Consider the following 25,245-nt stretch of genomic DNA (forward strand, 5'->3'; position numbering starts at 1 on the left):
AATTGCTACCTTTGTTAAGGACAACTGCAAAGCCTTCATCAGCTAATGTCAGAAAACGTTGACATAATGCCCAGGATTGCTGAGATCTAAAACAAAACAACACCACTTATTCCTATCATGATGACAGAGATAGCATATTAATGGACAAACTCAGGTCTAAATTTACTCCACTATCTCTTTTAACTTTCCTCAATTCATTCTTTTCTTGAATGAGAGTGTTGTCTTTGCTTGCTAGTTCTTACTCTCTCCTTTGCTGTGCAGTTCTAACTGGTCTTCCATGTGAGCCTCGTATATGCAGTTTTAGAACATCACACTGTGGTATATCCTCTCCAAATTCATTCAATTCCATCTGCTATACAAACATCTTAGGACTCATTGATCCATGATGCTGCAGCATTGCCTGTACTGGAGTTCCCGCAATAAATTATTCACTTCTCAGATTGTATATTAATTTAGTTTCTATTTTTTTGCATAACTAAATTTATGTTTTTTTGCATAATACCGTATCTGGATATCTGCCTGTATTTCTCTTCAAGTATCTTTGCAGCTACATTTTTCATATTGATTAGTATATCTTTCTTCTCTGTATAGATATGCCACCATATCACTTCTCTTTGCCTTTGCCATGTCCATTGTTCGTTTTTATAACATTTGATAAGCTCTGCTTTTTGTTCTTTTTCTTCTAGCATTTTCTCATCTGTGCTCTTTTCTAGATGCTCCAAAGTTTCTTCATCAAGGTGATATTTTCCTCCTAGCTACAGAAATCTTAAAATATTTTCTGTAGCCTTAAACAGTTTTACCTTTTCAGTTATTTTTATTTTCTCTAATTTCTTTATTGCTCTTGCTGTATGTCTTATATCTGGAAATTCTGGCTTTGTTACATAATAAAACACTATATAATCACATTCTTATCTTTGTCTACTTCATTGTGTCTATGCCTGTTGCTTGGTTTGTCATTTTTTTATATAGCATCTTCCTTCTATCACATGGAAGAAGGAAGCCACTCACAGAACAGCATACCCTTTGATAAGAATGTTTTTGTATTTTGTGGATTCTGCATTACCTTTCTCCAGATCTGGCATCAGTGGTATATGCACCAAGTCTTCTTTTTTATTTTTTAACCTAGCTGTTTTATGCTATGTAAAATACAATTTATATTTCAATGCCATCTTGGTGAGATTTTGTAATGAACAGGCTCCACCACTTGAATGTATTCCCTAAGAATTGAGGGTAACTTCTGTTCCAATAATATTATTGTTTTTATTTTCCACATTATATGTCTTATTCAGACCCTTAGGTCTGCACTATGGAAAATGTAAATGCTCTTTGCTAGTCCAATCAAAACATGCATAGCCTTATTTTCAGTTAATTCCTAAGTCTTTGGATACATAGGCATAACTTGTATCTGACTGTTAACAACCAGCAATTTACAAAGTATCAGTCTGAAATGAATGCCTCATTGGTTGCATAAAATATTACAGCATGTCAGAAAAGTACTGCAGTTGTCTGCCAGTTATTTCTCAGTACAAGATCCCTAAACTTTTTCTATTACCATTATCTGATTCCTCTAGGGAGCCTCTCGAATACTAGGCTTAGTTTTTGAAACTGTATCTTCTACAATATCAAAAGATAATACTAAATAAGAACTTTAGCTGCAATTGCCTTAAATCTTTGTATAGATGAGTTTCTCAGGTGAACATGTGTATCTTCCAATATCACCTATCACTATTCTTGCCTTAGTATTTGCATAAGCCTCTTAGACTGTACAGAACGTCCGTATGTACAGAGTTTGTAATTCAGTTAAATAACAGGAAGCTACATGATTTATTATTTTAGATTTCTGATTGTTGTGACCATACCTAAGAGACACGAGTGACACACATTTCCTTTGTGAGTAGCACTGTCTTCTGATTGTACACTAATTGCCCTATCAGATAACAACCCTTCACTAATTGCCCTATCAGATAACAACCCTTGATTCTCTACATAATATCCAACCCATTTTACTATTGGAGCACTTTAACAACCTTATTGTTTCTGTTAGTTTGGAGAGTAGCTTACCTCTCAACCTCTTAATGCCAGAAATCTGGACAAAGCCCGACAAAATGGGGGGGCAAAGGCCCAAAAATAGGGACATATTTTAAATATTGTTCTTATAAACTTAGAAAGTTGCTAGACTAACAGGGTTTGTTTTAATATACATTTTCTGAAGGATTTACAGTCTGGAACTCAAATGTATGTCATTATTTAGTGACATCAATTCTCAGATCACCCCCAGTGACTTGCCAGAAAACCCCAAATTTTATGAGGAACAGACCAAAAATATGAGGAAAAAGCTGGACATTCTGCCAAAATCTGGAGGGTTGAGAAGTAAGGAGTAGAATTATGAAGTGATGGTATGAGATGGTCTGCTATGTCTACAGAAATAAGAAGGTCAGAATCTGCACTGTTATTTATTGTATTGTGTTGTTTCCCTTAAGTAATATTAAATGCATTTACACGCTTATGCTGCTTCTTTGCTTTTAGTGTTTAAACAGCTTAAATTATTCTTCAGAAAAAACGTTTTTATTGTAAAAGTGCTAATATGAGATAATGTAGCTAACAGCTGAAGAGTTCGCTTTACTTCATCGAGTTTCAAAAAAAAACCCACCCATGTAGCTTGTGTGTCCTTTTCAGGAAATAATAATTACTAAGAAATCTTGATTTTAAACTTTTGGCTGTTATTCTGAGTACTGTAACAGAATACAACTATGTGTCAGTACTTGCATTATTTTTTCAGAAGCACTTCCATGCCGACCTTTGAAACTGAGTTGCTGGCTTTCACCTTTCTATCCATACTGCATACATTCACATTGATTAGTAAAAGAGATTAGTTCACCTTGGTGGGAAGGTGAGATTTAAGAGGCATGTTGCTAAGACAGAATTATTAATTGAAGTGAATGAGTATACTTTCTGAATACATCAAGTCAAAGCATTATAACAGCTCATCCATTTCAAGCTGCTTGGCAGATAATAAGAATATTGACAATGCAGCCAATGTGGATAACAGGGGGCAGTGATTCAAGAGTAATATGATACGAGAAAAAAAGAATAGGAATTTTAACATACTGAGTTAAGTGCTATTTTAATAGGAATATAAACTCTGCTTCAGCATATGGAAAGGACAACAAAGGTTACAATGAAGCTGCAGACATTTAAGTCTCCTTTCTTCTGGTAACTTCTCAGACTAACGGGAACACAGCTGCAAAAGCACATAGGAAAGCTCTGTTTCCAAGAAAATCTGACCTGAGAGTTCAATGCAAACATGTTGCCAAACATAATTTATCTTTGCAGATGGACAAAACAACAGATCTATTTTAAACTGTAAAACTTGGACAGTACTACATCTAATGACTTTTACTCATTTGCGTGCTCATCTAACACAGGGAGTTGAAGATCTTTCCAAACTGCATATTTTAAGCATAAAAGAAACAGTAAGCAAAAAAAATCTTAAAAAAAATCATTATTTTGTGTTCCAACATTGTTTTCAGTGTCTCTTCTTACAGCAAGACAGCTGTTTTGACAGCACACTAAGCTGGCTTTTTTTCCTTAACCCTTGGAGCATTCAGTACAGATTTGGGAAATGTTAAGGATGATGAATGATCTGTAAATAAGAGATCTTTCTGACTGCAGGCCATTGCCGGTAAATGCATTAGACTGAACAGCAGTAAGATTAATTGTGAGTGTTATGCAGGCACACAGGAACTACTGTTGACTGTAACCAATATCAAACTCTATTGATTAGCTGTTATTTGGACCTTAGTAAAACTATCATTGCTCATTGCTATGAGGAAAGTAGACATACAAAGAGCAACATTACCTGTATGCCTTCTGAAATGAAAGTGCTTTTTGCTACTTAACATTTTTCAATTCTTTGCTTTTTACCGTATATGCTAATTCCTGCACATAATGATTATTAAAATTTATTTTTTATTTACGTATTGGCGGGAGTATATACATTTGATCTCTGATATGCTGAAACTAGCTTTTCTTTTTTGCAATCTCTGACAGGGATAGCAAGATATCCCAGCTTATATTTCATGAGACTGTATATCTGTAATGTAGTAAAGCTGAAATCTAAGTACATTTTATTTCAAAGCACAATGTTTTTATCCTTAGATGTTAATATAATACATCTGAATTATCCATACCCCCACCCAAGTCTATCATTTAAACACAGCTTCAAATTCTTTCTGATTTGTTATATGAAGCAACATAAAACCAGTGTAGCTTAATGAGAATCAGTTGAACTAAAACCATGGAACTGGATAATATAATACACTCTTTACTCATAAGAGGGTACTGCAGTGGAAGCGTCTCTGATGGGGAAGCATGGGATGTAAATATATATATATATATATATATATATATATATATATATATATACACACAATTTGTGCTAAATATATGATTGTTGATCTTTCAGACTCAAACATTTAGGTGCATCTAATTTATTGTCTTTCCCTACCCTTTGCAAGAATATTTTTCTTGCAATCACTGTATTTCAGACAATTTTCAAAGAAATCTGTTGGGTATGAATTTGCTTAACAATGATTCAACAAACACAGCAAAAAGGAGGAGGTAAATAAACTTAAATGCATGTGTACAAGTCTGTTAAACAGATATAAAACAATCAAGTCATTACAGAGTAGGCGGGGAAAATGTGATCTGTTAATTAATTAACTTATTACTTGATACATTCTTTATCCTACTAAGGATCACAGGTGAATCAATTTAAATATCAACCAAACAAAACAACATAGAAACTGACAAACACCTACAAATGCATGTCATGTTTTTGTAAAAGAAGTAAAAACAAAAATTCCTCAATGGGCAATACCTGTCTTTGTGGTACAAGGTGTTAAGGGCAGTGAGTTTAAATAAAGAACACAGCTGATTAAGAGTTCACATCCAGCTAACAGATACTTTATATCTTGGTTTGACATAATGGCTAAGGTGCTCACCTTACAGACATAAGGTACAGGGTTTGATTCTTGTGGGATACATGGCTAGGCTTAAAAAGTACCTTATGGTCATTAGCTAAGTAAACATGTGAAATTTATATTTCTATACTCTTACTACAGACAGTATAGTTCAGTTTGTTAGATGAAGCTAATATTAATATAAGATAGTTTTGTAATTAATCCATAAAACCAGAATGGTCAAGCTTAAAGTTGCACCTGAACCAGGTGTTTAAGGTTTGAGGCCCACTAGGTCAAATGGAGATTGTAGTCTATGTTTAATGCAGATACAGGACAGCAACAGTCCATCTGTGAGCTTTCCTCTTGTTTTAATATAGCATCCAGCAGAGCATTACCCCAAGACTTATGAGGTGGACATACCAAACAGATGAGAAATTCCATGTCTGTAAGAGAAATGTCAATGCCCAGATTCCTCTAGCTAATGAAACCTTCCCAAGTTTAAATGTATTATATCATATTGGTCACCTGGTAAAAAACTGAAAAAATGTCCTTTGTCTGCTGCATAAGATGTAAAGCTGTTAGTGTGCTATGACTATATATATTATATTTACTTCTAGAGAGGAAGATTTAAAATAAAGTTTTCAAAACCAGTCTGAGCATTATTGAAGAGTATCATGATGTTCCACTAACCTGTATTATCAGATTATCTTATACTAAAGCTTTAGCTTTGGTTGCCACTGCTCAGAGCTGGACACTTTTATTGTGGTTGATAAAACTAGCCTTAGAATTTTTCAGTGTTTACTTTTAATTTAGAAGTTTGGATCGATTACTGTATATGGGAGTTTTGAGCTGCATTTGATTCTGTTTCATTTAATAGTCTTTTCTTACCAAAGTCAGTGTACATAACTGCATACTTGGTACAGGAAGACATTTCCTTTTTCAAGGTTTTTGTAATTTCCTCATGGTTATATAGCTGTGAAGAGGGTGGTTTTCTTCCACACAAATCATTCTTTGCTATTTATGTTTATTCAGTGTTAATGTGCATCATTCTCAACTTCTTATCTCCAGAATCAAGGACAAATCCCAAAAAAATCATGGACAATTGGGGACAATTTTTTAAAATAGTACTATTAGTTTGAAAAGTTGAAAGAATAAGTGAATATGAATTAACAAGCATTTTCTAAAGTAAAAGACATCTGGAACTCTGAATAAAACAAAAAAATGACAGCTGCAACCCTTCAGGAACACTTTAATGTACAAAGATTTAGCGCTTTCTGGAACTCTAATCATTGTAATTATGAATTAAAGGTAACCCCCCCCCTGATTTGACATTTGAAGGAGGGGTTAAGAAGTACAGAGTGAAACTCTGAGCCAAAATCAGGGACAGTTGATAGGTATGTTAGTGTACACTTCCCTTTTTATTTCTACATTCAAAGTTTGTGGTTCAGTTTTATGCATGCAATGTGTTTGGCGCAATTTGCTCCTGAACTGTAATTTACTTCACTAGGTCCATCTCCTTTTATACAACCAAGGACATAGCTTGGATTCTTGGCATAATATCACTTGTAAAGACTTCCTTGTATTGGGCCCCCTGAGATGTAAAGGATGCTGAGTAGATGAATGAGGATCTCAGAAGAATACATTTCTAACTCAGATGAGGGCATTTGTGAGGGACCACTGTTTCAGTCCACAGTGAATGAATCAAAGGTTGAAAGAGAATGCTGTAAATAAGTTGAGTCTGCAAACACTGTTTGATTTCAGCTAACTTGGTAGATGGGGAAGGAGTCATATTCTTAATTGTGAAAGGGGTTAGCTTTTAGGTGGTCACAAAGAGCATGGAGGTCAAAATGGGATGCCAGCTATTTGCAGAGGTGCAGGATTGCATTCAAAAGTGTTGGATGCATATATTGTGTGTATAAAAAAAGGTATGAGAAGTGAGGTCATTAGTAGTTTGTTGAAGCCTACTTTGTCACACTAGTATACAACTGTACAGCAATCTAAGCTGGCTCATGAAGTCATTTAAAAAATGTTTGCAATGGCATTGCCCTGTGGAGGATAATAAAGTTTCCATCCTGGAAGAAAAGGAATATTAAAGAGCAGGTAGACAAACATTGTGATAGTGAGGGTCGGAACTTTGAATGTTGGCAGTATGACTGGTATAGGGAGAGAGCTGATATGATGGACTGAAGGAAGGTTGGTATATTGTGTGTGCAAGAGACCAGATGGAATGGGAGTAAGGCTAGGTGTATTGGCAAATTGTTTTATCATGGTGTGGATGGGAGGAGAAATGACGTAGGCATTATCCTGAAGGAGCAGTATGCTAAGAGTGTTTTGGAGGTGAAAAGAATGCCTGGTATTAATTATAGTCTACCCATGAAACCTCTTCTGAAGGGGAGGCAACATTTTTTTAATAATGATTTTTATTGGTGTACTTCCACTTCTGCATTTTCATTGGTTGTTGTATATCTATTTATATTGAGTGCCTTTGTTGTTTTATTTGGTCTGTTGAAGCAGTAACCCCCATGAAAGTGCTCAGCATTAAACTTTTTTCCTTTTATTTTGTTTGCTGCTGTGGTCGTTGATCTGCATTTGTTTCTAACAGTTTGACAGTTGACAGATATTTTATATTCCTTTAATGGTCACTGCCTTGGTTGTGTAAAAGAAGGCTGAACTAGAGAAACCAAGAGCTTACTGGTATTCCTCTAAAGGAAAAAATTCTGTTTTGGTCATTTAGTAAGCCAGCTATTATAATGAGTATAAGAACAGAGTAAATTCATTTACAAACACAATTACTAGCTGAACCAAACACTGGAGAGAGAAACTACAGTTGAATTCTCTTATGTGAGGTGGGCAATAAAACTCATGCAAATGCATGGTGGGAGTGATGATCAGGCTATCCTCAAATTCTTCTGTATAAGAAGTTACCTTCCATGAAAAATGTCACTAGTAGATACTGTAAAATATATTTGAACCAGCAGAAAATGCAGCTGTCATCCTAACAGGTAAATTAAGAAACAGAATGCACCATGTGGAGTAAAAAGGTACAGCTAGTACAATAGGGAAATACAATATCTAACATGAGAAAGAGAATGGGGAGTACACACACACACGCACACACACACACACACACACACACACACACACACACACACACACACACACACACACACGCACACACGCACACATGCACACACACACACACACACACACACACACACACACACACACACACACACACACACACACACACACACACACACACACACACACACACACACACACACACACACACACACACACACACACACACACACACACACACACACACACACACACACACACACACACACACACACACACACACACACACACACACACACACACACACACACACACACACACACACACACAGACACACACACACACACACACACACACACACACACACACACACACACACACACACACACACACACACACACACACACACACACACACACACACACACACACACACACACATACCACACACACACACACACACACACACACACACACACACACACACACACACACACACACACACACACACACACACACACACACACACACACACACACACACACACACACACACACACACACACACACACACACACACACACACACACACACACACACACACACACACACACACACACACACACACACACACACACACCACAAAAGGCAATAAAAAGGTACATACTCAAGAGGAAAGAAAAGGAATTGAGAGAGAGTGTGCCATACTGTGTGTACTTTCACCTGCAGTACTTGTGGCAGTGAAACAAAATAAAATAAAAAATGTAGGGTACCAACCCACTAACATCATCATCCCAGCATCCTTCTTGTTCAAAAATCATTCAATATCTGGTATACTTTTTGGCCAATAAAGTAAGGAGAAACAATAAAAATAGTATCAGTCACAGTAAAAGTAGTGAGTGTCGCAGGACATGTCTCCCAGAAATTTCCTCAATGCATTCCAGAGTGACCAATAAAAACTCACAAAGCATTAACCAAACCCATTCAGTAGATAATTCTTCCTTGTATTAATGTTTCGAGTACTTAAAAGCATTAAAACAACAACTTTTGTGTGTCAGAAAGATCACCTACCATAGATAAATGCTTTGCATCTGTTTATCTCGATTAGTCGCCCAGTCCATGTGCTCTGCATGAAATAGTAGCTTCTAAGATAAGCAGAAAGGAAGATCAGTCTTTGGTTTATCAGAAAAACGTGTATCAAGATATTAGATTGTTTTCAGCTTTACTGGATATAGCATTAACATTTTTATGTTATTCTAGCCCTGTCAGCAAACCCAAACACTTTTCTCTCTGTACAAATTTGGAGAAGTCAGTATTAAGTGTAATGGTAAACTTGATTGTGTCATAGACTGACTTGACCAGGCTGCATTCTGAGTACTTCAGTTATCATTATGGAACAGTCAGTGGACAGCAGAGCATGAATTGTTGCTGTAGGGATGTGGTACTCGTGCCGGGTCTGTTGACAAATGCACATTGAGAGAACCAGATGTGTGTTAGAACAATTGCTGTACAAAGGCCATGTTACTATTCTGGTTTTAGCCTTTCAGAACATGTCAAATTTGCATATTTCCTCATAGGGTCTCTCTGATCATCCAGTTTGTTCACCAGACGTATTACGTGCCGAAAGTGAAACGGTGTTTCCATTTCTAACTCCAGCTGACATCCATCTATGTCAAATGTGACACATTCTGTGTTATCAAGTTTGACACAGACAATTATAACTTCTTATGGCTTTGTTAAGAGGCAGTGAGAACTGCCCCAACACAACAAATACTTATTTCCTGTATAAAATAATTCAGTATATCCTCACAAACTGGTTTATTCAATCTTAGAAATAAAGAACAAAATACCAATTGATAATCTTCAGTCCCACACTGATGATCAAACCTACACATTTTACATTCCTATTTTATTTATGCAGACCTAATTCCCACAGTAAACAAGGATGCAGTTATCCCTGGCATTATTTTAAACAACAGTCTCTAACCATTAGATAATTTACTATACCAAAAATGTCCATGTTACAAAACGTCCTTCTGTGGAACAATTATAAGTCTCAATATGATATAAATTTTGTTAAATGTTCATCTGTTTTCTTGAGTCATACTGTGAAATTGAAAAGTTTACTAGCTAAATGCTTCCATTGTGTACTCTACTTAATTCTTTATGGGCATTTTTAGGGGTAATGACTGTTTTTTCATTGGACTTGATACTCTGCAATAACTGTGATCGTTGCTGAGCCCAGGAACTTCTGGGTTACTAGTACATATAAGTAGAAAAGCCTGTGATGGATATTGCATAACTCAGGTTTGGGCCTTTCAATTTTTATTACCATTATGAGGAGCTTGTCTGATGTTTTCCAACAGATACTGCGTCTCATATGTGTGTGTATATGTGTGTGCTTGTGTGGCTATATATATATATATATATATATATATATATATATATATATATATATATACATAGAGAGAGAGACTCTAGTTATCTTCTGAGTTAGAAGGTATGTTGTCACAATTTCACAAAAACATTTTGACAATGTTCGGAAACAGCTGAACATTCATGCTTTGTTTCCAAATACAAAACCTTCATACTGAACTTTAGATCTACAGAAGATATTAAAATATTGTACAGTATTTGGATGCAAATCAAAAACTGGCCCAGCATGATCTTCTTGGGTGATCATTTGGATAATCAGTTAAGTTTACAGCTTACCAAACTATTTAAGATCAAACATTCTTTGCCAGCGGTGAGTAAGAATGTATTGTTTTTATTAATCACAGTTACCATATAACTTCATCATTTACTAATGCAAGTAATTTGAATAAGAATTTGCTCTCTACTTCTTCATTTTTAACACACCAACCACATCTCCTGTCAAATGATTTGTAGTGTATCATTTAATAATTTCATATTATATCATGAAAAAATATATATCTATATTTGGTGTATCATGGTTATATACCACCTGAGCCATTTGTTCCTCAAAAAAATTAGCAAGACTGGGGTGGAAGCAAAATCCAGTTTAAGCTTCTGATTTTCAAAGTTTTTTTTTTCCTTTGAAATTACTTCAAGTCACTAAAACACTTTTTCAGCTCCGTGAACTGCTACAATAAACTGACATTACTTTAAGTATTTTGCAGTGCATCTTTTTTTTATTATTTTCTTCTTGGTTTCACAAGTTAAAGAGTTTCTGTAAAATGATAACATGATTAATGTAAAACATGGATATATATATATATATATATATATATATATATATATATATATATATATATATATATATATACAGTGGATATAAAACGTGTATACACCCTTGTTAAAATGCCAGGTTTTTGTGATATAAAAAAATAAGACAACAATAAATAATTTCAAAACTTTTCCCACCTTTAATGTGACCTATAACTTGTACAGTTCTATTAAAAAACAAATCTGTTAGGGGAAAAATATAAAAAATAAAAAACGTACAATAAACTGGTTGCATAAGTGTGCACACCCTTAAACTAATACTTTGTTGAAGCACCTTTTGATTTAATTACAGCATTCAGTCTTCTTGGGTATGAATTTGTCAGCATGGCACATCTTGACTTGGCAATATTTTCCCACTCTTCCTTGCAAAAGCACTCAAAATCTGTCAGATTGCGAGGCCATCTCTTGTGCACAGCCCTCTTCAGGTCACCCCGCAGATTTTCTGTTGGATTTAGGTCTGGACTCCGGCTAGTCCATTCCAAAACTTTAATTTTCTTCTGGTGAAGCCATTCTTTTGTTGATTTGGATGCATGCTTGATGTCAGGTGCAATTTGTCTTCATCTTCATCTTTCTAACAGATGCCTGAAGGTTTTGGGCCAAAAGTGACTGGTATTTGGGCCTGTTCATAATTCCCTACACCTTGACTAAAGCCCCAGTATGAGCTGAAGAAAAGCAACCCCAAAGCATGATACTACCACCACCATGCTTCACCATGGGGATGGTGTTCTTTTGGTGGTACAAAGTGTTGTTTTTGTACCAAATGTACCTTTTGGAATTGTGGCCAAAAAGTTCAACCTTGGTCTGCTCAGACCATAACACATTTTTCCACATGCTTCTGGGAGACTTGATGTATTGTTTTGTAAATTTTAGCTGGGCCTGGATGTTTTTCTGTTTAAGAAAAGGCTTCTGTCTTGCAACACTACCCCATAGTCCAGACATATGGAGAATACAGGAGATTGTTGTCACATAGTACATAACCAGTACTTGCAGGAAATTCCTGCAGCTCCTTCAGTGTTGCTGTAGGTCTCTTGGCAGCCTCCCTGAACAGTTTTCGTCTTGTATTTTCATCCATTTTGGAGGGAAGTCCAAAATCTCCACTTTTTGATGACTGTCTTCACTGTGTTCCATGATATATCCAATGTTGTAGAAATTTTTTTGTACCCTTCTTTTGACTTATACCTTTCAACAATGAGATCTCTTTGATACTTTGTAAACTCTCTGTGAACCATGGCTTTTGCTGTAGCAGGCAACTGAGTAAATGTCAGGAAAATCCTACTAGGACAGCTGAACTTTATTTGGGGTTAATCAGAGTCTCTTTAATTGATAGCAGGTGTGTACCCAAGAAGACTGAATGTTGTAATTAAATCAAAAGCTGCTTCAACAAAGTATTAGTTTAAGGGTGTGCACACGTATACAACTAGCTTATTGTACATTTTTTTATTTTTTTATCCCTAACAGATTTGTTTTTCAATTCAGTTGTAAAGGTTATAGGTCACATTAAAGGTGGGAAAAGTTTTGAAATGATTTATTGTGGTCTCATTTTTTTATATCACAAAAGGCTGGCATTTTAACAGGGGTTTGTACACTTTTTATATCCACTGTATATATATATATATATATATATATATATATATATATATATATGTGTGGGTCTACTTCAAAAGACTGAAAGACCAAAACACAGAAACTGATTACACCGAGACCAAAAGAACGAAACCGCAGAACACCGAAAAGCACGAAATTCAAAATCCCGATGTTACGGGAGTTTGAATTAACGCTTCTGGTGTTCCGCTGTAGGTAAGTGTGTATGTGTGAGTGTATTTGTGAGGGGGATTGCAGTGTGTAAGTGTGTGTTGTGACTGTGGTGTGTGCATGTGAGGGACTGTACTGTGTGGGTGTGAGTTTGCGTTGTGTGTCTGTGCGATCTCGAGGTTAGAATATTAAAGTAGGGGAGTGTGTGGGGTGCAGGGGGCTTGCTCCCCTGCCTATCTCTAGTGTAGGGTGTTGAGTTTGGTAGTGTGGGGTAGTTGTGTGTGTATTTTTGTGTGTTATGTGTGTGTTGTAAAGTTACGTGGTTTTCGGTGTTCTGGGGTTTCATTTTTTTAGTCTCGTTTGAGTTTCGGTGTTTTGGTCTTTCATTGTTATGAAGTAGACCCATACATATATATATATATATATATATATATATATATATATATATATATATATATATATATATATATATAATTTATTTTTCTCTAGGATTATTTGATTGATTTAGTAATTGTAAATGGTACTCAGCAGGTGTGAAATCTATTATAAAATGAGTAAATAAGCAATTAAACTGAATGTCTTAATATCCTGGAGTGCCATCTTTAGGATGTTGTAATGAAGTGTGCAATGATTTATATATATATATATGTATATATGTGTGTGTGTGTGTGTGTGTGTTTTAGTGCATATTGATCTTGAAAATAATACATGACATTTCCTTTATAATATTTTTACCTTTTTATTTATATATATTTGATGACTGATATTTTTAGTGCATGCTGCCATTCACATTTTATAGTAAATCATTTTATGCAATTCATCACAGCTTACTATGTAGTTACTGCTATTTGGAAAGTTAGCAAAGAGCCACATAAATAATGCCTAATTGAAGGCTGCTAACACAAAACAAATTAAGCTCATATATTAGGTTCTTAACTGGTGAAACTAATACAAAGTAATGCCTGTAGGTATACACTTATGATTGTTACAAAATTATACAGTGAAATTGCAGTGAAGAAGGATTCTTCATCTGTTGCTAATCCATTTCCATATGCAGATATTTAAAAGCCTAATATCCTAGCGACAATTAGCATGCAGAACATTGACAAAGAAGTCTAAAGTATGAGATCTGTTCCATCTAGATGCAAGAATTAACACACTGTCCAATAAAAAGTATTTAATTCTCTTATGCCTATTAGCAAGAAAGCATTTTGAAGGTAATTCTATCACACAATTACCATGTCACTGATAATTGTTATTAATGATATGGACATTACTTTCCTGAGAGATCTGCTGTGCAATAAAATTATGTCTAAAAGAGAATAATTAATAACACTGGTGTAATGCATCATTCAGATAAGAAAGTCATTTCAACATTACAGGTCAAACATTGATATATTGGCAACCATTTAAAGAATAATGGAGGTAAACTTTTTACATTTTTTGCATAAGATTAATGTTCTTTATACATTGATTGAGTAGAAAGAGACAACAGCAAGCAGTGGAATGAGACTTTTGGTACTTAATCATAGTTTCAGATTTGTTGTAAGGGAACTGCAGAATCTTACAACAGCATATGCACTGATCTTTCTCTGCATGCTGAGAGTTAAATGAAAGGTTGGTAGTGACGAATTATATGAATTCCATTTATCATGAGCATGGTTGTAAATGTTTGGCACTGTGTCCATGCACATTATGTCTTGGGTGCTTTCCATAAATGAAATGATGATGCTGAATCACTTTAAGACATTAGAAAAGTTGTCCTTCTGATGCATTATTATAACACTGTTTCATAAATTTTGGCAAAGTCAAGATGAATACCTTGTTTCATACTAAATGTACTAATGTGGTTTTAATGATGTTTTAAAGGTAACATCATTTATAACTTCAAAAACTAGCGACAGATGTTGTGCTGGTGCTAATCTGGCCACACTTTAATGTATTCACGTTCTGTTATTTCTTCACATTCCATTGCTGTTAAGAGTAGAAATACAAGCTTTAAGTATCTCATTTAAGATGGAGTGTGTTAACCCACTTTCAGACAGTTATGTTTTGATCAAATATTGATAGTGATGTTAAATGATCCAGAACATAAACGGTGTGTATCTTCCCTTGTGACTGTAAAGGGTTCAAGGAACAACATATTTGCACAGTAAACAAATGTTAAATAGATAAAATAAATAAATGTATCTAAATATGTGAGTCTCTTTCATGCAGACAACTTTCAAAATATCTTAAAATATTGTAATAGAACACTTAATTCATTTAGTTTACTTATTTACATATTGCTGACCAGTTTAGTCCCACTTGATTAATGGCCTCAGGGAAGACCCATGGTAATATGCACACTGTCTAGTGAAAATATGTCTGGGGGTTGGGAGATTGGGGAATTCCTACTCTTATTAAAAACTGTATGCAAATTACAAGGACTTAAGGAATGACTTAAGGGAATATCAAGGCTGTTTGACCCATTCAGTAAAGTTAAAGACATAAAAGCAATTCCAGAAAAATACCGTTTCACATACAAGACAACAATGAACAAAATACAATTGGAAAATGCACAGCTATAAATTTACTGAAGACATAAAAAACAAGCTTCCACCATGTATACACTAACAAGTTTTTTATGTTGGAAAGGCACTTAAACAATTTAAAGATAGACTATCACAGCATTTATATGCCATTAAGAAAGGCATTTTGACAAATGCATTGGATATATATGTTTTTAGAAGGGAGCTACCCACATGTTTATGTTTAGTATACTGCAGACTGTTAAAATTACTGTTCAGATAGGTGATATAGTTAATGTGACTGAGTATTGTGAATATAAATGGATACTGAGATTGACTGCATTTAACTGAGCCAGGCTTAAATGAGTCCTGCTATTTAAAACCAGTATTGAACTGATGTGGGTTACATCATTGAATATGTGATTAATTAATGAATTTATTATTTAAATATATCTGTGGCTGGGAATTATTTTATACCCGAGGAAGCATTTTATATGTGAAAGCTTGTTGTTTATGTCTTTATTAAATTTATAGCTATGCTATTTATAGAGTTGATATGGGGTAACATGGAATTCCATATATCCCTATCTCTTTTTATTTTTTGCATTGCCATTCAGTACCCTTAACTGCACGCATGCATAACATAAGCAAAAAAAGAAGGAAGTACATAAATGGCCTCGAGTAATGAGAACCTGCTGCTTTACACCCACCTTAAGAAATGGCATTTATTATTGCTATAACGTTTTGAATTCTTCTACTGTTTTTATCAGACTAACTCCTCAAGAAACACACCTCATGTTCTCTTAAAAAATATTTGCTCAAATGTTCTGTGAGGTATCCCTTTCTCTTTATTCAAATTATGGCCACTTCCTCGTTTACTTTTTTTCCTTGAAAAGCCTGCGACTTTCTGGAATTTCTTCACTGTGAAGATATTTCAATTTTATCAAGTACTGACTCCTTAAGCCAAATACATTCAAATAATTTAGTATTAATACATGATATCTGCTATTTAAATTTTACACTGTTTGTTAGAGCTTTTGGTGACTGCCTCCAGTTTGACAATGTTTGCATAGGAAGCATATCCAAAACTGCATGAAGCACACCATAAGACAACTCACTAATGACAGATCCATTGTGATTTGGGTTTTCCTCTTTCCATTAATGTTGACTCTTTCCACACATTGTAGCATATCTCAATCCTTCTTACTTTATGTTTTGACATAGTGTCATTCTAAACTACCTCAGTTTCACTTTTTGGGTTATGAATATATTCTTCCATCGTTACTTATTTCTAATATGGGTGCATATAGATAGAAATATTAAAACAAATTAATGTATTTTAAGACATTTGTTATGCAGGCATTGTGCAATATAGAAAGAATATAAAGAAATATTTAAAGCATAATAAATATAATAGCAGATGTGATAAAAACTGATACTGCTGAAATTCAAGAAAATTATCAGAAAGTATTATATTGGGCAATTAGTTTATAGCCAGTGCAGTTAGCCAAATGTTTTTGTATTTTATACAGACTCAGGGCACTTGAAGCCTTAAACAGCCTGTCTCCTTTCATTGTAGGATCAAATCCACTATCCCCTAACCAGTTTCCCAAATCCCTTTTAAACATTGGCATTAATTCATGTGATATCAATTGTAATGGTAATTGGTTCCACTAAAAAGCTGCTCTGCTGTGCTAGGTTTTATTCAGAAAACTAGTTCTAGCTCTTTGTCAAGAATTTAGACCCTCCATCCAGTGTTCATTTGTCTTTTTCTGACTGGAAGCAGATCAATCCTAATTATGACAATGCTTTCTTCATTACAAAGTATAGAGATCGCACAGTCTCACTTTAAATTTCTACAGTAGAAAATCTTAACTCTCTTGACACCTCCAGAAAGTTGATACTGTTCCTTCTCCCTGTCCTGCTCATCACAAAGTTTATAATAACAGTTACATCTAATATATTATATGTAGACTTAAATACCATGTGTTAATGATAACAAACAACATGTTTTCACATTTCATGTATGGAAGGCACTTACCATAAACAGAGGAATGGGTTATACTAACGTCTCAGAAAAATGACAAACCAACTAACCAGGAAAAAGCCGAAAGAAGAAGAAGAAGGTAAGAAGAGAAAAAATATGTCAAAAGTAATATTGAATAGCCGCTGAATGAAAAAGAAAAAGATTAGAGAAAATTCTGGATAATGATGAAATAAAATAACTCAGATGGGGACTGTTATACAGGCAACAAAGATATGAGATAAGATCTATAATAAAACACACCAATAATCTAAAAACTAACACTTGAAAGGTATAAGGAAATAAAGAATATTGCTGAAGTCAATACAATAGAAACAGCCCCCCAGTGTGTTAAAATGGGAAAGACATCAGGATTACATAATGAATTTTATAAGTATCATATGGCAATTTGGACAGAAATTCTATTATTTAATTTAAAAAATCTAATATAGAAATATATAAGATTAGTAAAAGAAGAGTTATTAACCATATTGATCAAGACAGAAGCAGCATATGATAAGTTTAGAAGAACTAAACTGTGGCAGATAATGTAAGAAAAATGTGTTTCTAGTGAGATGATAAATGTGATTCAATCATTATACAAAGGAAACTGTGCCACAGTTCATATTTCTACAGAGAGACATTTGTTAAAATCCTTTAAGACAACAAAAGAGAGTAAGGTAAGGCTATAAATTAGCCATGTGCCTGTTTCTTGTATGAATGTATGTTTGCATGCATATATGCGTATGGTGTGTGTGTGTGTGTGTGTGTGTGTGTGTGTGTGTGTGTGTGTGTGTGTGTGTGTGTGTGTGTGTGTGTGTGTGTGTGTGTGTGTGTGTGTGTGTGTGTGTGTGTGCATTTGTGAAATAATTAAAAGGATCAAAAAAATGTACGTAGAATAAGAAGAGAAAAATGTTGAGTCATTGATTATGCAAATTACCTGCTGCTGCTATTTCTCCAGGTACAATTCAACAAAGACAGCTCCATAACTCTCACTAAACCATTAAAACAGATAAAAAAAAAAATAAAAAATAATTTTGAGCCTGTACTCATGATCTCTGTATCCTGTGTTCAGCTATTCTGAAAATATTACACTTGCTTGCCCTAAGAATGCAGTGCAGTGTTTGCTGGTAGTTATTCATTATTAATGAATCGATATCCCCACACAGTTTAACAAGTTCTTTACCGAGACAGTCCACACCCTAACCAATGCCCTCAATGCCACTAATGGCCCTATACGAGGTACTAGCAAAACACACCCTATTACTCAAAATAATAACAACTTTTCCCTACACCCTGTATCCACTAAGGCAATTTCCAAGTTCCTTAAAAAACTCAAACCATCCACACTAGCAGCTGACACCCTACCAGCCAAATTCCTTCAGACAGCAGCAGACACCATAGCCTGTCCCGTGTCCATCCTCATAAACAGGTCACTCACAGAGGTCAAAGTCCCCACCTCATGGAAAACATCACATATCATTCCAGTGCACAAAGGGGGTAACTCCTTAGAACTCGCCAACTACTGCCCAATCGCAATTCTCTCAGCTCTGTCCAAGATATTAGAAAGAGTTGTCCATTCCCAACTACTTCAGTACTACTTATAAAACAACTTAATCTCCAAAACCCAGCATGGCTTTAGACCATCCCATGGCACCACCACAGCATTACTGTCATTTACAGATAGTTGACCAGAATAGAAACAAGGGACTCTTTGTATCTTCCATTTTCTTAGACTTGTCTAAAGCCATTGACATGGTAGACTATAATATTCTTCTCCAAACTTTATCTACCCTAAACGTCAGCCCCTCCACTATATCATGGCTACTTATCCGGTCAACAGCAAGAAGTCCTATGGCTTGACCAGCTGTCTCCCCTGCTACCAGTATCCATAGGTGTTCCTCAAGGATCCATCCTTGGCCCACTATTGTTCTCACTATTCACCAACCAAATCAATTCCTCCTCACTCACAGCATCAGTAGTACAATACGCAGATGACACCACCCTTATAAGTGCTGCCCCACATTAAAGGAACTGCAAATCCTTACCCAAAGCACTTTTACTCTAGCCGAAACATAGTTCACAAACATCAAACTTATTCTTAACCCCAAAAAACTAAACTTATTCTTTCCAGCCTAGGTCATGCTCCACCCCTCAACAACAGTTTCACCATTCACTCCAAAGATAACATTCAAAGCACTCCGACTGCACACACTAAACTGTTAGGTGTAGAAATAGACAATAACCTCAAATTTGACATCCATATAGCACAAACCATTAGGGAAGTTAATAAAAAGCTAGGACTTCTCTATAAGAACAAACAGTTTATCACAAAACAAACCAAAGCTACTATTGCAAGAACTCACCTCTTATCCATCCTTTTCTATGCCGCTCCCATCCTTACTAATCTCCCCCAACGTGATCTGAACAAAATGGATTCTTGTTATAACAAAATAGCCAAGTTCGCTACTGAAGCCTCTTACAAATCCCACCACTGTCTTGCCCTTAACCAACTCAATTGGCTCAAGGTACCTCAACTACTTCTGTTCAATCAACTCACAATAGCACATAATCTCTTCTACCTTCCAGAAAAAAACCCTGCTCTACAATATTTAATTAACCCCCAAATCCCTTCCAGAGCTTTACGATCCAGTTCCCAGAACCTAATAAGCATTATCAGACACAAAAATTATGCTGGCAAATCTCTATTTGCCTGCACTAGTGCCAAAACCTGGAACTCTCCACCTAACCAAATAACCTCCACTACCTCCACTACTCAATTTAAGAAACTCCTGAGAACCCAATTCTCAAACAATTGGCTATGTTCATGCTACTCCCCAGGTTAATCTGCACCAATACCTTGTTCAACTTCTCTACTAAAGGTCCCCTAATTCCCTTCTCTGTAAAGTTTAATGACCCCGGCTATTTCTGTAACAAAATATTGACAGTACTCACAATTTAGGAGAAAAAAATAGAATTAATGTCTTTATGTCTATTTATTATAATCTATACAAATCCTACTGTTAGATTATTGTATAGTCTTACCCTGATGACTTTACTAAATTAATTGTTAAATTATACCTGACTTCTGTTCCCAAGGAACCTATATCTCTGTATAATATTGTTTTGAAATTTCTTGTATGTTATGCTACTGGAGCTTTTCTCCCCGGGCTTCTGCTGAAAATGGATATGTGTCCAGTCGGACTTTCCCAGTTAACAAATGTAAAATAAATTAATTAATTAATTTAGCTTATGAGAAATTTTAATAAAGTAAAATATATAAAATATGTAAGCTTTCCTTACCAACAATGTTTTTTTAAGGGTCAAGGCACAATGGAGCAAATACACTCTTTAGAGAAAATAGTTACAGATTTTCAGTTAAAATTGAATTACTAAAGTCAACTGTATAGTAACATGCCAGTCACAGGGATAATTAGATAACATTTCATGTCCACTAGGGTAAACTCTATTTTGAGCCTATGCTCATGATCTCTGTATCCTGTGTTCAGCTATTCTGAAAATATTACACTTGCTTGCCCTAAGAATGCAGTGCAATGTTTGCTGGTAGTTATTCATTATTAATGAATCATATCCTTTCAACAAAAACCACCTCAGAACATCAAGGTCATGCCGCCACCCCACTAGACTGTAGTTATAGGTTTCTCTATAGGTCTACAGGATAAGCATTATTGTGCTGACAAAGTAAGGAACTGGGAAGACTAAGGGGACAAAAATGGTGATCTCCGTTCCTGAATGCATGTAAAATAAAACTTTGCTGCCAAGCAAATGAGCTGATGCAGAGTATAGGAAAGATAGTCAAGACTAGAGGTAGGTAATAGTGTTTCAGAGAAAATCTAATAAGTACTGAAAAGAAAGTCATCACTAGTGCTTGCCAAATATACTTCCTCGAGATATTTGCAAGGGGGAACATTAACATTTAGAAGTATTTAAAACCAAATTTATACCTCCTGCTGTTGAACATTTACTTAAATGTGCCACTCAATCCTTTGAAACATAATCCTGATAAGACGCAAACAAGTTTGTCAGACTTCAGAGAATTGTAAGAAATTTGTCCCAAAGAATTCTTCATATGACTATAATTTGATGTCATTAATTTCAGGGATATTTAATGTACCCCTGTAGACTTAAAAAAGGATGCAGTAGAATAATATATGAGTTCAGTGGAGTAAATGGAAATGAACAGCATTTAGTATGAAAAGGGGCCAAAAGAAAAGAGTAACTTGATTGAAAAAAAAAATAATAATCATCGACCTTGATTTAAATTTATTAAATAATGAAATTTCAGTTTTTATGAGTTGAATTAAATACAAGAATTAGTACAAGTCTTTGTAAATTAGTTTCTTGCCTATAATGCCAACTTCTACAAAATCGTATGACTTTCACTACACAACCAGTCTCACCTTCAGAATTATCTTGTTTTTTTTTCAAAAAAAAACACAGAATGTCTGTGACAGTGGAGGTAACTATGAGTATTTGGACCCATTTCCTATACCTCTTTGGTAGAGATGATATGGCTAACATGATACTCCATATATCCCTATCTGTACTCATCTAATATGCAATCATCTAGTTAAAAATAAGTTACCATATCTCTTCATTTACCACTAATTAGAACAGTTATTGAGTGCAAAACTCCCTTCAGGATATACACAGACATATAGAACAACTGGAATAGTTTCAAAGGTTTCCAGCTAAAAAGATAATACACTAGAAAGACATATTTATTACCCAACATCTTACCCACCTCTGAAACAAATATTTCTTGCAAGTTAAATACGTCAACTTAAATATGGGAGAGGGATACGTACCCATACATTTACTCCAGGATGGATCTGCTTTGGGCCTTCTTGAGAAGAGGATACAGAATGAGAGTGGATGATGGCAAGGTATAAGTGGTCTTGTGATTCAATTACCTTATATTCCTATGATCTTATGAACTGCTATTCTTAGTATTTGCCTGGTTTGTTTCCATTTTATATGGAATAATGTTTATGGGTGTAAGAATGTCAGAGGCTTTATCAATTGTTTTAAACACTTCTGCATGAGTTATAGATGCACACTAACTTATTTTTCCTCAAAGTTTTTTTTTTTATGATGGGACTAAATTTCAAATTTTGGAGGGAGTTCCTGAGCAATTTTTATACAATATAACTCAAATGCCCTGGCAAAGCACAAGATCAATTTTCTAAGTTTCCATGAGGACAGTGATTTATTGCTAGATGGACATACAAATTCACTCTTCTAAAGACTGAACTAGCTAGAGGGTCTAGATATAAATGCTAGAGCAAAGAGCTGTATGACAGATTAATACAGTGTCTTATGTAGGTCTGAGGAATCTACTAGTAAAGAAAGGCTCTCTCAACTGATCAATTCAGTGTTTCTCAGAGGCCAGGTATGAAAATATTTTTTCTCCAAATCCTATTTTCAGCACTGTCCATTTTTTAAATTGCAGTTTTAATATGCATAAGCAAATTATTTTGCATCATGCTTCCTTATTTCTAAAGTCAAATTCATTAATTTCATTGTCAGAGTAAACCAGTTTGCATGGTGATCGTCAACATTTAAATATATATTACCTTTATGCATACTGCATACACATTTATGTATGTAGATCTATATATATATATATATATATATATATCAAACAGATGCAACAGTCAGTGCAACCACCATGGGTATAAGAAAATTAAAATTTTAATAAAATTAAACATTCATAAAGATTAGTGCTTTCAGATAACTTGGTAGCCCTCATCAGATCAATCCTTCCATGCAAGCAATTCTCAATTTAAAAATTCCACCAGCAAATCAAAATCATCACAATAGTCTATGCCCCTTTAGGGCTGGGTTGAGAGGTAGATTGCTATTAAGCCCAGGTTGCTTATCAGCCTGTAAGTTGCCTATCCAATTCATGTCAGCTGACTTAGTAGCATTTACTTAATCTCCATCCCTTGTATTCTCATTAATGACCTTTAGGGCCAAGAAGAGAAAGCTGTGACTGTTATTCTTCAGTATATGTTTCATCAAGGGATTCTTGGAATCATTTAGCCTGATATCACTTATATGTTTTAAAATGCATTCCTTAAACTGGCGATTGGTCTTGCCAAGATAAAAGGAACTGCATAAAATACAGCAAATAGCAGAAAAAATGTTTCTGGTCCTGCAGTCTGCATCTGATTTCAGCTTGTATATTTTGACATTCACTGGATGTGTAAAAACATTTGAAGTTAAAATGTATTTACAACAGGTGCACATATGACATGGGAAAGTTCCGATTTTGTTGGAAATTGGCTTAGGTCTGGTCATAGAGTTATTAGATAATTCCTAAATGAAAAACATGGTGTGTCTCCAGCAATCCTTTTTGCATTATTGTTACTTTTTGTCTGACATAATGTTGTAAATGTAAGTGTTTCATTTGATCCAGTTTACTGTATCCTCTTGTATTCTCTTCATTTGTTGCTCTTCACTAAACTCTGTGCTAAGTTCAATTTTTAAATTGTGTAACATTCAAGTAAATACACAAATGAAAAAAATATATACAGACTTTTTATGTGCTTTTTCTCTCATTGCCTGTCCCCTACTTCTCATAGGTTTTAAGTCCTTTTATTCTAAATGCAGGAAGCCCTTTATGAATTGAGACAAAGATGACCAGAGGTGAGTACCATCATCCAGGCAGCCATGGAGGAGTTTGTGCCTTGGTGTTTGCCAGTGATCTGTCCTGCATCTAATGGAGGACATTATCACCCCAATTGCCTGTGGGTCTGGTTTAACAACCTCCTGACCAGAGATGTCTGTGTTTCAGAATACATCCTATTTGTCCCCAGGATAGGGAAGACCTTCCAACTTTCTCTATTTTAGACAAGCATTCTTATTTTCATGCCTGATCTAGGATATCTTTGGATGTATGACCATATTTTAAGCTTGATTTACCTGTATACACAATTTTCTGAATCCCCCTCATCACATGTGATTTCTAGTACACAGAAAAAACAGACTATATGACCAACATACTAGTGTCAACAATAATTAAAAGAAAGAAGATACATATCTTAAAACTCCCTTTTTCTGAAGCAGAAATAAATGACCATGTGTAGTAGAATTTTGCAATACAGTTCATTAAAGTCTACCGATTTTACACTGTTTCCTTGATAATGTGCTTATATTTTTCCTTCTTTTTGTCCCTCTCTGTTTTTTAAACATGTGTTTCTAAGAAGTATCCCAAATTCCTAATGGAAGCAATAAGTGTTATTTGCTATCGGGATTCAAATTTTATGCTAGTAGCCCAGCATAACACATCTGAGATACTTCAGGTACAACTAACATTGGGTAAGATGGTGATCCAGGTCATAGCCTGCAATAGGTCCCCAACCATTCCCCTTGACTCTGACTCCATGTTCTTAACCACCCTGAAATCTATCAAGGTCCAACCCAACACTCTCATACTAGGAGACTTCAACTACCCCTCCATCAACTGGGAAAACTACACAAGCACCAATAAACTGGCCCAACGCTTCCTGGAATTCATCAATTCCAATGCCCTGGACCAGCTCTTTCTGATCTCCACTAGAGGAAGCAACATTCTTGACCTGGTTATTGCTAACATGGGTGACAGTTGCTCTACACCAATAGTCAATCCCTCCCTGATCAGATCTGACC

This window comes from Protopterus annectens, chromosome 15.part0 (genome assembly GCF_019279795.1).
Source record: "Protopterus annectens isolate FY-2018-M chromosome 15.part0, PAN1.0, whole genome shotgun sequence".
NCBI classification, from domain to species: Eukaryota; Metazoa; Chordata; order Ceratodontiformes; family Protopteridae; genus Protopterus; species Protopterus annectens.